At 40.8% G+C, this 15,043-nt stretch overlaps 1 protein-coding gene across 1 annotated transcript in view; it reads right to left on the bottom strand.

Moving 5' to 3' along the window:
- The window catches only part of LOC126235330 (serine protease HTR4), a 358,578-nt gene that overhangs the window by 26,326 nt on the left and 317,209 nt on the right, over positions 1-15,043 (bottom strand). The window lies entirely within an intron of this gene.

Raw genomic sequence — 15,043 nt, 5'->3', positions numbered from 1 at the left:
AACAGTTCAAGTTCCTAGGCGTTCGGATAGATAGTAAGCTGTTGTGGAAAGCCCATGTACAGGATCTTGTTCAGAAACTAGATACTGCTTTATTTACCACACGAACAGTATCTGAAATAAGGGACACTTCAACACGAAAAGTAGTCTACTTCGCATATTTTCATACGCTTATGTCCTATGGTATTATTTTTTGGGGTAATTCTTCTCATTCAAAAAGGGTATTTTTGGCACAAAAACGGGCTGTTCGAGCTATATGTGGTGTAAGTTCGAGAACCTCTTGTCGACCCCTATTCAATAGTCTGGGAAATCTGACATTGCCCTTACAGTATATATTTTCTTTAATGTCGTTTGTTGTTAGCAATGTTAGCCTATTCCCAAGAGTTAGCAGGTTTCACTCAGTTAATATTAGGCAGAAATCAAATCTGCATGTGGAATGCACTTCCTTGACTCTTGTGCAGAAAGGAGTGCAGTATTCTGCTGCATCCATTTTCAATAAGCTACCACAAGAATTCAAAAATCTTAGCAGTAGCCCAAACTCTTTTAAGTCTAAACTGAAGAGTTTCCTCATGGCTCACTCCTTCTATTCTGTCGAGGAGCTCCTGGAAAAGCTAAAAAGTTAAGCAAATTCCAGTGTTACATTGTTGATTTTCTTTATTTAAACTTACGACTTGTCACCTGAATATTTTTTTTTATATTTCATTTTATCTGTTTCTAATATCGTGTTATAATTTCATGTATTGACTCGTTCCATGACCATGGAGACTTCTCCTTAATTTGGTCCCACGGAACAATAAATAAACAGCAATGACATGGGACATCATAAAAATATCGATAGTTGCAAGTAAAATACACGTTTCATATACACCAAGTTTTACAGATGAACTGAAGTTATATGCTACTTTCATAACTGTCTGGGGCACACTGACGGTTCCACACTGGTAACAGCAACATGAAACAAAATTCTACCGGTACGGTGACAGTGTACTGTTAGTGGAGCTACATAGCGTCTGGTGACAAACGAATACTTGCTAGCTACAGTTTTTAAAAATAGATCGAGTCATATAACCAGAAAGATCCAAACGACAATATAAAATATACACATGATTAATTGGTGTCTTGTAAGCGCGAACATAGCGAAAAACTTGAGACAATTTTACATATGTAAAATTTTTTAAAACCGTCCACAATAAGAAAAGCTGTAATTAATGATCCAAATAAAAACGTAAGAATTACTTCTGGCTAATGAGCGCCAATGTAGCAGACCTAAATACCGGAAATAATTTTATTTTACATAAGTAAAATGATTTTCTTAAAAATGGAAACACATGTACGAAATAATTATTTACGTACGACATTATAGAAAGGTAGGGCAAGAAGAACTAAAAGTACAATTTAATGATCACATCTCTTTTGGTGCCATAATAGATGAGTAGAGACTAGCAGACATAGCGTACAAAAATTGCTAAAATGAAGAGGTACATGAGACAATGGTGAGAAAATTGTACCTTGGAATATGCAGAAGTATTTTTAAAATACATTAGAAGAAAGCAAAGGGTTGTGGTGTACTAAAGTATGTAGCCAACAAGTTGCTGAAATATCAAAAAAATCATTTATGACTGGAGTGCAACTGTTCATTCAGTACTGCAAGCGGATTATGTGGCCGATGAATATAGATCTCTATGTCTCCCAGAATATCCAGTTTACGCCGTCGGAGGATATTTATTCCTCTGTCAACCGGAAATATGTAGTGTCCTTCTTTTAGTATTTTTGTATGGACTCGTATGTTCTCTGAATCCGGTAGCAAAATGCCTAACCGTCCGACCCGCATAAACGCAGTCACCAAATCCACATCTAATCCTATACGCCCTAGACTTTTGGTACTTGCCTATCTACCCATCCACGGAATTACGCCAAGTCTATCCGAGCTAATTCCGTGTGCGGAAGCCAATTTGCATCTTTACCTTTTTGAAGGCGTATGCAATTCTTCGCAATGCGGACCCGAAAAGGAGATGGAGGCTTATTTAGGACTTTCGTTATCTACGAGGTTGAGTCAAATGAAAACTTTAAATTTGTGATAACAAATCTAAATTTCGCACCGTTATCCTGTAAGTTGGTAAGCGTGCTAAAAACAACGTGCAGAATGGCCTGTAGGTGGCAGCATAGTGCAGCTGCACACATACCGTCGCAGTATCAGTATGAAGATGGCCGCCCCACTTGCGACTTGCACCAGGGAAGAATAGCGTTCTGTTATTCGGTTTTTGCGTAGTGAAGGTGTGAAACCTATTGAAATTCATCGACGAATGAAGGTTCAGTACGGTGATGCATGTTTGTCTCAGCAGCAAGTGTACGAATGGAGTAGGAAGTTCGCAAATGGTGTGACTTCAGTGGTAGATGTTCCTCGTCCAGGTTAGGCACAACGAGTTGTGACTCCACAGAACACTGCAGCAGTTGAAGCCATAGTGAAGGAAAACCGCCGAGTGACACTGGATGACATTGCAGCATGTTTACATGGGTCAGCACACCACATTGTGTATGATGTGCTCCAGTTTCACAAAGTGTCTGCAAGATGGGTGCCACGGCAACTGACTCCTGAAATGAGAGAACGACGTGTTGATGCTTGTGAAGAACTTCTTCGGCGCTTTGAACAAGAAGGTGATGGCTTCCTTGCAAGAATCGTTACTGGGGACGAAACCTGGGTTCACTTCCACCAACAGGAAGCGAAGAGAGCGAGCAACCCAGACCTTGCCCCATGTGATTTCCATATGTTTGGACCACTCAAAGACGCAATGAGAGGAAAGAAGTTCCGTTCTGATGAAGAGGTACGCTACGCAGTGCATGAGTGGTTGCGCGGACTACCAAAAGAATTTTTTTCTAAAGGAATTTATGCACTTTGTAAGCGCTGGAGGACTTGCATTGAGCGTGGGGGAGATTACGTTGAAAAGTGATACAGCTGTGTACCACTTCTGGACAATAAATAATATTTAAAAAAATTATTTAAGGGTTTCATTTCACTCACCTTCGTAATATAGGCCCACACTTTTGCTTGCAACTAACTCCCCCGCCTACCGTTGTGGCCGAGCGGTTCTAGGCGCTTCAGTCCGGAACAGCGCTACTGCTACGCTCGCAGGTTCGAATCCTGCCTCGGGTATCGATGCGTGTGATGTCCCTAGGTTAGTTAGGTTTAAGTAGGAAGTCTAGCGGACTGATGACCTGAGATGTTAAGCCCCATAGTGCTTAGAGCCATTTGAACCAACTACCTCCCCTCGCCGACCTGGGTGGCCGAGCGGTTCTAGACGCTACAGTCTGGAACCGCGCGACCGCTCCGGTCGCAGGTTCGAATCCTGCCTCGGCCATGGATTTGTGTGATGTCCTTAGGTTAGTTAGGTTTAATTAGTTCTAAGTTCTAGGGGACTGATGACCTTAGAAGTTAAGTCCCATAGTGCTCAGAGCCATTTGAACCATTTTTTTAACTCCCCTCCCTCCCTCCCCTCAGCATCTGTGATTCATCTTCTTGGATTCATGGATACAGTCTTAAGGCCGTTCGGCAGTATTTTGTTAGTACAGTGTTATTGGAGTACCCCTTTCAACTGCTTTGTTGATGATATTTATTTCGCGTAAGTAGTTTTGTTGTTGGTATTTAATTCACATGATCGATTTCGAAATTACACAACTTTATTGTCAGACGCGCTTGTGACAACCGCACTCATCCGAAACAATGAGCACACAAAGTAATCCAAAACGGAATTACATTGAGATCTACTAGTGTTACTGTAAGCATAAAATGTGCCAGTACTTGTGTGCAGCGAGTGTAAGAGCCATACATACAGTAACTTAAATTTCATGTCTTCCCACCTAAGGATGTTTACTGGATGTTAGAGCTTCAAATTGGGCACACCCAAGAACTGGTACATTTTGCTATTGCTGGACTACCACAACCACGAATGGAGGTTAAACCGTCGTGTGAATTAAATACCACCAACAAAACAGCTGAATGAATTATCTAAGAATAGTACAGAAGAAAAATTACTTTAAGACAAATTAGGTTGTAAGTTCCTTCGACGACGAAGTATTTGAAGACAGAGTACACGTGCAGACTGGGAAGGAAACCTGCCAGTTCCTTTTCAAAGGAACCATCCCGGCATTTACCTCAAGTAATTTGGGGAAAGAAAAGAAATTTGAATGTCCGGACGGAGATCTGAATCGGTGTCCTCCAGGATGAGAGTCAATTACCTTACCACTTTGCCGACTCGTTTTGTTGTCGAGATACAACGCCGCTAACAATAATTGTTATGATCTGTCATTATTTCATGATCTTTCATTGTTTCACACCTATCTCACTCGTTCTTTACTAAGTATACGAAACAAATGTAAGACGAATTAATGAAGTCATTAGCATGTTGGATAGTTATTTTCCTCCAAAATCCCCCATGGATTACTCAAGGAATAAAACTATCCGTAGACCAAATAGGAACCTGCACCCGTCAGCCACGAACACCTCTAATGTTGATGATTTAGCGCTTTACAATGAATGCTCCAGAATATTAAGAATAATCCAGTCATCCAAGAAAACTCACTAGAAGAATAGGATAGCAATATCGGGCAACAAAATAAAAACAATTGAAAGATTGTTATAGTATGAGAAGTGGCAGTTTTGTATTATCCGACATTGCACAAACGTAGTGTAACATGTGAGTCAGACACCAGTTTTCCTGAGTGAATGTATGTACGTGGTTCTCTGGATTTAAAAGCTTATGCTAAGAGAGAGAGAGAGAGAGAGATAGATAGAGAGAGAGAGAGAGAGATCTAATGGCGAGCGTGGTTAGAGGTGGACCTGTGTACTGATGAGGAGGTCCAATTTCGGAATGCTGTTACTGTAGTTTGAGAAGATGTTAAAAAGATAATTTGCGGCATGCGATAGGTTAGTAGACAGTGGGATGTCGCTGTTGGCGAACATTTTCAGTCTTGGTTTGTAAATTTTCATAACATACTTTGTTTATAACTGTACTGTTGTTTCACTTCCTCGTAAATGTATAAAATGGTTCAAATGGCTCTGAGCACTATGGGACTCAACATCTTAGGTCATAAGTCCCCTAGAACTTAGAACTACTTAAACCTAACTAACCTAAGGACATCACACACACCCATGCCCGAGGCAGGATTCGAACCTGCGACCGTAGCAGCCCCGCGGTTCCGTACTGCAGCGCCAGAACCGCACGGCCACCGCGGCCGGCCGTAAATGTATAAACTCAGAAAAGGAACACATCACTCTTTACCCCTCTTCATTTTTAAAACTGAATGTGTATTTTGTTTGAAGGGTTAGTCCTACGAATGTCTGAAGTCCTGCCCAAAGCATTAATTTGAAGAGCTCTATGTTTGATGTTCACATTATAGTAACAATGATCACCAGTGTAGTCTCATTCATATCTTTCGATTTGTTAAGTTAAAACACAAATATAAATTACAGTTAGTTTTCAAATTATTCGACATTGAGCCCACGCATCACACTTGCTATCAAGACGTTTTAAAAGAATAGTATTTCGGACTCTCATTGCCGTTCGCGAGTTCCAACTGATAACATTAGCTGGCGCAATATCTTGCATAGCATATGGCAAGGTTAGTCATCTGATAGCAAGCAGCAAGGCAGTTGCAAGTCAATCAGTATGTCCGTTTGGCCCAGATAAGCCAAAGTAGGACCAGAACTGAACATTGGTTCGTGTACTTAATGTACAGTAAAAGTCTATTCAAATGACGTTCTCATTCTGGCTGTATATTGTTCAGTTCAGTCGCTGTGTAAACGTTTTTTATTAAAGATCAAAATATTGAGATAATTCGGCTGTGATAGTCAGATGGGTTTTGTTAAAGAGGAATGCATACAGTGCACTTAAAAATGCTCCCAAACACTTGCAACATAGGAGTTTCACATGCAGTACAAGTAATGATTACATATAGCCGCTAGTGAGGACAAAGCTACATTACGCACAGTCAGATTAAAGTCTAAAGGTTTCACTGAGATCTTTTGAAACTTCATTCATGTACGAAGTTAGAAAGACTACAGACCAATTTCACTTTTGCAAGCCTTCTAGAAAATTTCAGGAAAGGTAGCATACCATCTGAATGCGAATCACACAATGTGCAAGACCACTTTGGATTTCTGAGAAGGCTGCTCACACATATAGTGAGGATGTACACAATTCATTGGATAATAAACTTACACTGAATATTAATGTAGTTAGGAAACACTTTTATAAAGCTGAAAAATTTCACCTGAGTGAAAGCACAGAAAATCTTAACAAGCAAGCAGCAAACTTTCACAGTATGGGGTACATTGGAAGAGGAGACTAGTAGAATTAGAAAAGAACAGTAACAAATAACTTTAAGATAGATCATAAGTTGGGAATACATAAACATGGGACCAGGGTGAGAGGTCTCTTTAATAAGAGTCTTATATCTGTTACAAATAGCTTGGGACTTTGAGGGTCGGCGAATAATACCCTAGAATATCAGAGACCATTAGCATTAACGAACAACGTCAGTTACATGAATCTGGCACGCCTGAGCTGTGCTCTCTCCGAACTATGAGTTTTCTTGAACTTGGCTGTCTATCTGTGTTTGGTTTCCCGCCGTTGTTGCGATTATACCGTGGTTCTTCCTCCTTCTACGTGTGGCAGCAGCGATGTGTATCGATATTTGCACCATGTGACATCTTTGGACTTATGGGTATAGTTTCCAGCTAGTGGGTCTGCGGATAGTCGGGCGGTTGGTGTGGACCAGGAAGGATATCTCTGTGCAGTGCAGTCGGCTGGCTCCTCTGGCGGTCCCTGCGCAGTGTCTGAGCGTGTGTGGAGCTGTCCGATCGCTGCGAGCTTCGTGGCTCACCGACCCAGGACGTCAAAGTTGAGTGGTGTTAAGTACCCAAGCCACGTCCGTTCATGTTGTGTCGTTCCTTTCGGTGGTTCGCTGTTGGGGAGCTTTTCCTGTGAGCAACACAGAGTGTTTGTAGTGGTGAAATCGAGCCGCCGTGTGGTGGAATTAACTACATTGGTTCACTACAATTTAAGTGCACCAGCGGAATTTTCTGCCTTGTGGCCGTTAGTGTTCTGGTTACCTGCCCTGGCCACTGAGGTAAATTCAGGCATTGTTCAAAAATGGTTCAAATGGCTCTGAGCACTATGGGACTCAACTGCTGAGGTCATTAGTCCCCTAGAACTTAGAACTAGTTAAACCTAACTAACCTAAGGACATCACAAACATCCATGTCCGAGGCAGGATTCGGACCTGCGACCGTAGCGGTCTTGCGGTTCCAGAGTGCAGCGCCTTTAACCGCACGGCCACTTCGGCCGGCTCAGGCATTGTTCCTTTTTGGTGAAGTTAACTATATTACCGTATTTCAAATTCAAGTGTACCAGTGGAATTTTCTGCCTTGTGGCCGTTAGTGTTCCGGTTACCTGTCCTGGCCACTGACGTAATTTCAGGCATTGTCCTTTCCTCACCTGTTGTTGCTGTCCAACATGGTGTGTAGTTTTGACAGCTTAATACATATTTCATTGTGGATAATCACGTGCATAACATTTTGTGTTTGAGTTCTCATGCACCGATTGCTGGCAAGCAAGTCGTTTTGTCGGTCGGTCCGTGGCTGTCCCTTGAGGCTTCTGAGTGCCGTTGTCCTTATTGCCTTTCTCACCGGTGTTTGTCTGCTTATAATCTCACAGCCATTGATTTAAAAAATCCTTGCTTTTACTGTGTTTTATATAAATTAAAGGCCTTCAGCCGCGTATAAGTAAGTTTGAATTCCGGCAAGTGGATATTTGCTGAAAGGTTATAGTCGTTGTGTTGTCTTTCTTTTAGTGCGGTTTCAGTAACTTAAGGCTTACGGTTATAGTTTTTTTTTAATTTGGAAAATTAATTGGAACCTTATTCTTAAAATTACCTTTCAAGCTTATATATTGTGCCCTTCTACCCTTAACGGTTTATGGTATTTTTGAATTTTGGAAAATCAATTATGGCCTTCCGCCGCTTAAAATCTTATTCTTAAACTTACCCTTTAAGCAAAGACATTGCGACCTTCTGCCTTTGAAAGGTTATGGTAATTTATTTTAAAATATTGAAAATTTTACTGTGGGACATCAGATGTTTGTATTGAATCTTGTTTATGTTTGTCTATCCACTTTTGCCTTGAGGCTTTCAGCCTAGCTGTGACATATTAATTATTTTATTTGCAATTTTATCTGCATGTCTTCGTTTACTCGAAATTTATTTGTTGCTTTTAAGATTTGTTGTTTGGTGGCCTTCAGCCGTGAAAGAATTTGAGTTTGAAACTCGTAGTTGTAAAGGTTCGGCTATGTGCCGCTTTGGTTTAGAGGTGTTATTAAACTATAATAATACAATTTTTAAGTGAAACTGACCGAGACCTTATTTGGCCCTTTCCACAATCCTAATCACTTGTTCTGCCCAGCGGGCACCACAAGAAATAACATCCACAACAAAACTTTCAAAATCAAACATTGTAGTGGATACGTACGTTGAATTATCAACAAAATTAAAATGAAATGATCGTATGGCATTTATTGGCCGCGATATCCCCTTCGGGGTTCGGCCACCGTACTGCAAGTCTTTTTAATTGACGCCACTTTGACGACTTGAGCATCAAATCATGATGAAAATGGTGGACACACAACACCCAGTCCCCTGCCAGGAATTGAACCCGGGCCCCCTTGCGTGGTAGGCGATATTTCTACCGCTGCGCTACGAATGCGGACAACAAAATTAGTGTTCTTGTGACTTTAGTAAAATCTTAATTGCACAATCAGTCTTTTATCACTGTAAAATTACCTGATTGGCAACAATATACTGTCATTAGACCTCAGTCCAAGAAAGAGATTAAAGAAATTCTATCAAACTACAGGCCAATTTCACTTTTGCCAGCATTCTCGAAAATTTCAGAATAGGTAATAGACAGATGGGTTCTTCATTTGACCACGAATAACGTGCTAGGCATGACACAGTTTGGATTTCTGAGAAGACTATTAACACATATAGTGAGAATGCACATAATTCATAGAATAATAAAATAAGGTGCAGTCATTTTCTGTGATTTGTCAAGGGCGTGTGAAATGTGAACCATAAATCCTTTTAAGTGAATTATAATACCATGGTGTTACTGGCAATGCTGTAAAATGTTTAGTCATATACTGATAACGGAAAACAAATGGTGTCAGTACAAGAGAATTAAGCTGTCATCAACAGACTGGGAGTTAATTACTTGTGGTGTCCCTCAAGGGTTTGTCTTACGGAAATTGTTTTTTATTGTATGCATTAATGACCTGTCACGGTTTGCATTGTTAGACGCAGAGTTTGTTTTCTTTGCATATGATACAAGCGTTTCAATAAATAGCAAGTTCGAGTGTAATTTTAGAAAGGTCTGTAATGACATTTATGTGGTCATTAATGCATGGTTTACGGCCAAATCACTGTCATTAAACTTTGACAAAACTCAGAACATGCATATAAGAAAAGGTAATATTTTTTCACCCAGCATATGCATGAAATATGGAGAAGTGCAGAAAAAAGTGGTTGACAGTGTTCAATTCCTAAGATTACAACTTGATAATAAAATCAGCTGAGCTTTTTACACAACCGTTGCAACACCAGACAAATCCCTATTTGTAATTTGAATGCTCTCAAACATCGGTGAAATTAAAACGAAAAAGTTGGCAGACTTTGCTTACTTTCTTTCTGTGATGCCACATAGTTTGATGCTCTAAGGTAACTTTTAAAGTCAAACAAAAGTTTTTCGAATCCAAAAGTGTGTAATTCGGATTATTTGTGGTGTGAATTCACGAACATCATCTAGAGCCCTGTTCAAGGAGCGGGGTATACTAATCACTGCTACTTAATATATTTATTTTTAAATTAAATTTGTTGTAAATACTTAGAATATGTACGCTTTTCCAACAGACAGCTCAGTTCACAATACCATCAATACTAGTAACAGGACGTACCTACATAAAGACTTAAAGGCACTTACTTTCGTTCAAAAAGGCTTTCACTACTCAGAAAAACACATTTTCAATAACCATATAAAGTTTAACCATAAATAAAGTTCGCTTCAAGAGGAGCCGGAAAGACTTACTTGTGACTAACTCCTTCTACCCTACTGCCGAATTTCTAAACAGAACCGGTTGTTGTACTGTATGTATTAGTACTATTATCATTACTGTAATTTTTATTAATATCAAATAACGTAAGGAAAAATGTAAAAGTTCTGACAAATTCACATTCACGAGATCTCCTCAATACGTATCCATGGAACGAAGAGTTCATCTAATCTAACCTAAATTTCACGTTTAAAATATTTTGCCGGATAATAAAACCACTTTCCATCGTATTTGAATAGCATTTACCACAAACAAGTTTCGGCCTGGTAGGCGATTTTTAAGTGGCATCATGCATACTCTTATACAGAAATTGGACAAATATATGGAAGAACCAAACCACCTGTTGGCTTTCAAAAGTTTACAGTCGTCTCGTAATGGATAAATACAGGTTCTGGATGGATTTCAAGTGAGTCTTCTACCACTCTATCTGAAAAATTGAGGCACGCTCAGGAAACGATGATGGAGATGGATAGAGATCAAGTACCTTTCTCTGCAAAGAATACCACAAAGGCTCAATAATGTTGAGATCTGGTGACTGTGGTGGGTAGGGGAGACCCGTCAGTTCGTTCTCATTCCCACAAAACCAGCCCTGCACGATCCGAGACGTGTGAACAGGGGTCCTCTCAACTGTATCATGAGATGGACCTGATAGGCCAAAATAGTCACAAAATTTTTGGCTGTAATGCGACATTGCAGAGTAACCATCGTGCCCATGGAATACCACGATATGACTGCCCAAATCATCACGGAACCCCCGACATGTTTCACTTCTGGAACGATAAACTCAGCTAGATGGAAATAGTGTGATACAGACACATCCTATCAAATGATTTTCCTCCAGTCTACATAGTCCAGGTTTTATGGCTTCGGCACCACGTTTTCCTGTTACAGGCATTTGCATCACTGATATGTGGTTTTGGTATTCCAGCTTGCCCTGCAATTCCCTGCATATGGCGCTCCCTCTGTATTGTTTCTGGTACTGACAGGGTTCGCGAGTGCGACATTCACTTCTGCATGGCTTTTGCAACCGTCGTCCTCCTATTTTTCGTTACAACCCTCTTCAATGACCGTCTGCCACGATCACTCGGCACACACTTCCGTCCGCGACGTGACTTGGCTTATGACGGTTTTCGCTTACCTTGCATGCAGAATAAATCTTCGATATGTGCCTCTTGAAGCACAAGACACTTTGGCTACCTTGATTGCGGCACCCCCCCCCCCCCTCCACCATACCAGCACCAACAATTTCACTTGCCTCCATCGTAATGCACTCACAACAAGACAGACACTGCCTGACCACTACTGACATTTGCAACTTACTGAAGACATTTCACAGGTGCCGTCCGTCGTCAAACAGGTCAGCGCAACCTGCAGACTTGCCAAGCAGCTGCGTTCAAGCACGTATGTCTCACTGTGTTTCTATATTTTGACCAATGCCTGTATACTTATTATAACACTTCGGCACGGAAGTTGTAAGCTTAATTCATGTACACATTGATTCATTTACACACTGACTGACGACACGTCTAACAGACCGAGATACATCTAACACTGTAGAAACAAGGAACTGAACATGTCACGTGTCTCCACCCGTATTTTCAACTCTTAGAGGGCAAGCCAGTTTCCGGAAAGAGCAGAAATCTATTAGGTCCTGAAAAAGAATTTTTGATAAACCCAGATACTGAAGGTACAACAAATAAAACCTACTTTAAAAAATTTAAAATAATATTTCTTAAAACAACCTGAGCGTTCGCAGGCTGGTGTTTGTTTAATTTTTTATACTTTGGTTGTTAGATTACCTTTGTTGACTTCTAAACGCTATCGTTACAAGCTCTCGCTTTCGCTTTCTCCCCCCCCCCCCCCTCTCTCTCTCGCTCTCTTTGTATCTATCTTAAATTTATTAGCTATTAGCTTCTAGTTTTTCAAGTCCAACAGAAACAATATAGTGTAGTCAGTAACTCATCCCTCCTCAGATGTTATGACGTTCATACACTCTAAGATAAAAAAAAAAGACGACGACCCACTATGGAGTTATGCAAACTAGTCACAAACTGATATTCGTACGGGCATCATATAAAATGCAAAACTGTGAACTTTGGCGCCCAATGGATGAATGTCTGACGTTGGAGTGCCGATTGAGCGAGCACCTGGCAAGGATAATAAACAGGGTACATGTCGATACTAGAGCATTAAGTATTTTCGACCTTCATTCCATAAAAAGTAAGTATAAAAATATTAACTTTAAAAAATTACATTTTTTCTTAAGAAACTAGATATCTTAGGAAACTATCATCATTTGATTTCTACAAATAACTTAATAAATATAATACATTAACTATAAGTTATTTGTAAATCAATCTAAATCGAGAAAAGGAAAATAAATACTAAAATTCTGATAAACCCTGATACAAAAGGTACAACAAATTAAAACTACTTTATCCAATTTAATTTAATATTCCATAAATCACTTACATTACTAGTAAACTATAATATGAAAAATCAATTCTACGAAACATGCTAAGACAGTATAATTTTCTTCGCATTACATGCAGGTATTGTTAAAACTAAATGTTCTTATTGCAGTAACTTGATTTAATTATCAAGTGATCTTGGACTTAACAGCTGATTTTGTATCGGTAAAATTCGTGCTATCAGCCGCGGTGATACGATTGATATAAGTGAATATTATTGGTTAAAACAGTTATTTATATTATTGGTTTTAAATTATGAATTTGTAAGATGGAATGTTAAATTTTCTTTGTGGCTCTTTTTATGAATCTGAGAAACTTAAATAATAAAGTAGAATTAGGTACCCTATTATTTTAAATGTTAATTATATTTACCATGCTCAGTTGACAGTAACTATTCCTCACAGAGAGACACGTGAACAATATACGCAGATGTCAGCATCTGAGACAGGTCGTGTAAAGGGGTTCAAGAAAGCCGTTCGGAGTAACCGGCGAATCGCTATACATTTTAATAGGAGCGATGGCAGTATTCGACGATACTGGCCAGAATGGGTGAACTACGGCCGAACACAGATGCAAGCGGTCGGTCTAGACTGACGACAGAACGTGAGGACCAAGCAATTGTCAGACAGGCGTTCAGAAGCCCGAACTCATCATTACCATCGATACCGGTGTTACAGTTACCACAACGACCATGAATAGGCGGCTCACAGAAAGGGTGGTGAGCTCACTGCGCCCCTCGCGCCAACAATCCCGTTAGCAGTGGTGTCGCGCACACTCGGCCTGCAATCTCGTTGAGTGGAGTAGGATTGTCTTCTGTGATGATCTGTTTCGAAATCTGCAACAATGATCAGCGAAAAAATGTCTGGAAGCGTCCAGACAGCGGTGGGATACTATCCTATCGTCCGTCATACGGCCCAATTACATCTACATCTACATCTACATCTACATTCATACTCCGCAAGCCACCCAACGGTGTGTGGCGGAGGGCACTTTACGTGCCACTGTCATTACCTCCCTTTCCTGTTCCAGTCGCGTATGGTTCGCGGGAAGAACGACTGTTTGAAAGCCTCCGTGCGCGCTCTAATCTCTCTAATTGTACATTCGTGATCTCCTCGGGAGGTATAAGTAGGGGGAAGCAATATACTCGATACCTCATCCAGAAACGCACCCTCTCGAAACCTGGCGAGCAAGCTACACCGCGATGCAGAGCGCCTCTCTTCCAGAGTCTGCCACTTGAGTTTGCTAAACATCTCCGTAACGCTATCACGGTTACCAAATAACCCTGTGACGAAACGCGCCGCTCTTCTTTGGATCTTCTCTATCTCCTCCGTCAACCCGATCTGGTACGGATCCCACACTGATGAGCAATACTCAAGTATAGGTCGAACGAGTGTTTTGTAAGCCACCTCCTTTGTTGATGGACTACATTTTCTAAGCACTCTCCCAATGAATCTCAACCTGGCACCCGCCTTACCAACAATTAATTTTATATGATCATTCCACTTCAAATCGTTCCGCACGCATACTCCCAGATATTTTACAGAAGTAACTGCTACCAGTGTTTCTTCCGCTATCATATAATCATACAATAAAGGATCCTTCTTTCTATGTATTCGCAATACATTACATTTGTCTATGTTAAGGGACAGTTGCCACTCCCTGCACCAAGTGCCTATCCGCTGCAGATCTTCCTGCATTTCGCTACAATTTTCTAATGCTGCAACTTCTCTGTATACTACAGCATCATCCGCGAAAAGCCGCATGGAACTTCCGACACTATCTACTAGGTCATTTATATATATTGTGATTTATTACCAGGAGTGATGGTCTAGGTTGTCACTATTTTTCATAGCAGGACCTCTTTGGCTTCATCGGTGACACTCTTACAGCGCAGCGCCACGTCGACGATTTTCTAGACGCCGTTTTGTTATCCTTCATGGCATGCCATCCCGGGCCAACATTTCAGAAGGATAATGCCCCTCCCCCATCCCACCCTCACAGGGCTTGAGTTTCTACTGCTTGTCTCCGTCCTTGTAAAATCCTGTCTTACCCAGCATGGTTGTCAGATCACTCCCAAGTCGAGAACGTTCGGAGCATTACGGAGTTTCTGCTGCTGGGCCAGTAAGATCGCCGAATCTCTCCCTGTTCTTGGAGTATGATTTGTTGGGCCCTCTAACCAGCTCGATATTTTGACGATGTAACGCGCCAATTGGACAGAATCTGGCATGATGTCCCTCAGGAAAACATCCAACATCACTGTCAAACAATTCAGAGACGAATAACTACTTGCGTAGGAGCCAGAGGAGGACCAACTTGTTATTGGCTTGCTCAATTTTTGAAGCTCTTTCTCTTGAATAAATCATCCAGCATTTTCTGAATTCGTCACTTTTTTGTCTTATAGTGTACATATTAGCTCAC

This window comes from Schistocerca nitens, chromosome 2, assembly GCF_023898315.1.
Source record: "Schistocerca nitens isolate TAMUIC-IGC-003100 chromosome 2, iqSchNite1.1, whole genome shotgun sequence".
Lineage (NCBI taxonomy): Eukaryota > Metazoa > Arthropoda > Insecta > Orthoptera > Acrididae > Schistocerca > Schistocerca nitens.
This window is presented reverse-complemented; position numbering and strand designations above follow the sequence as displayed.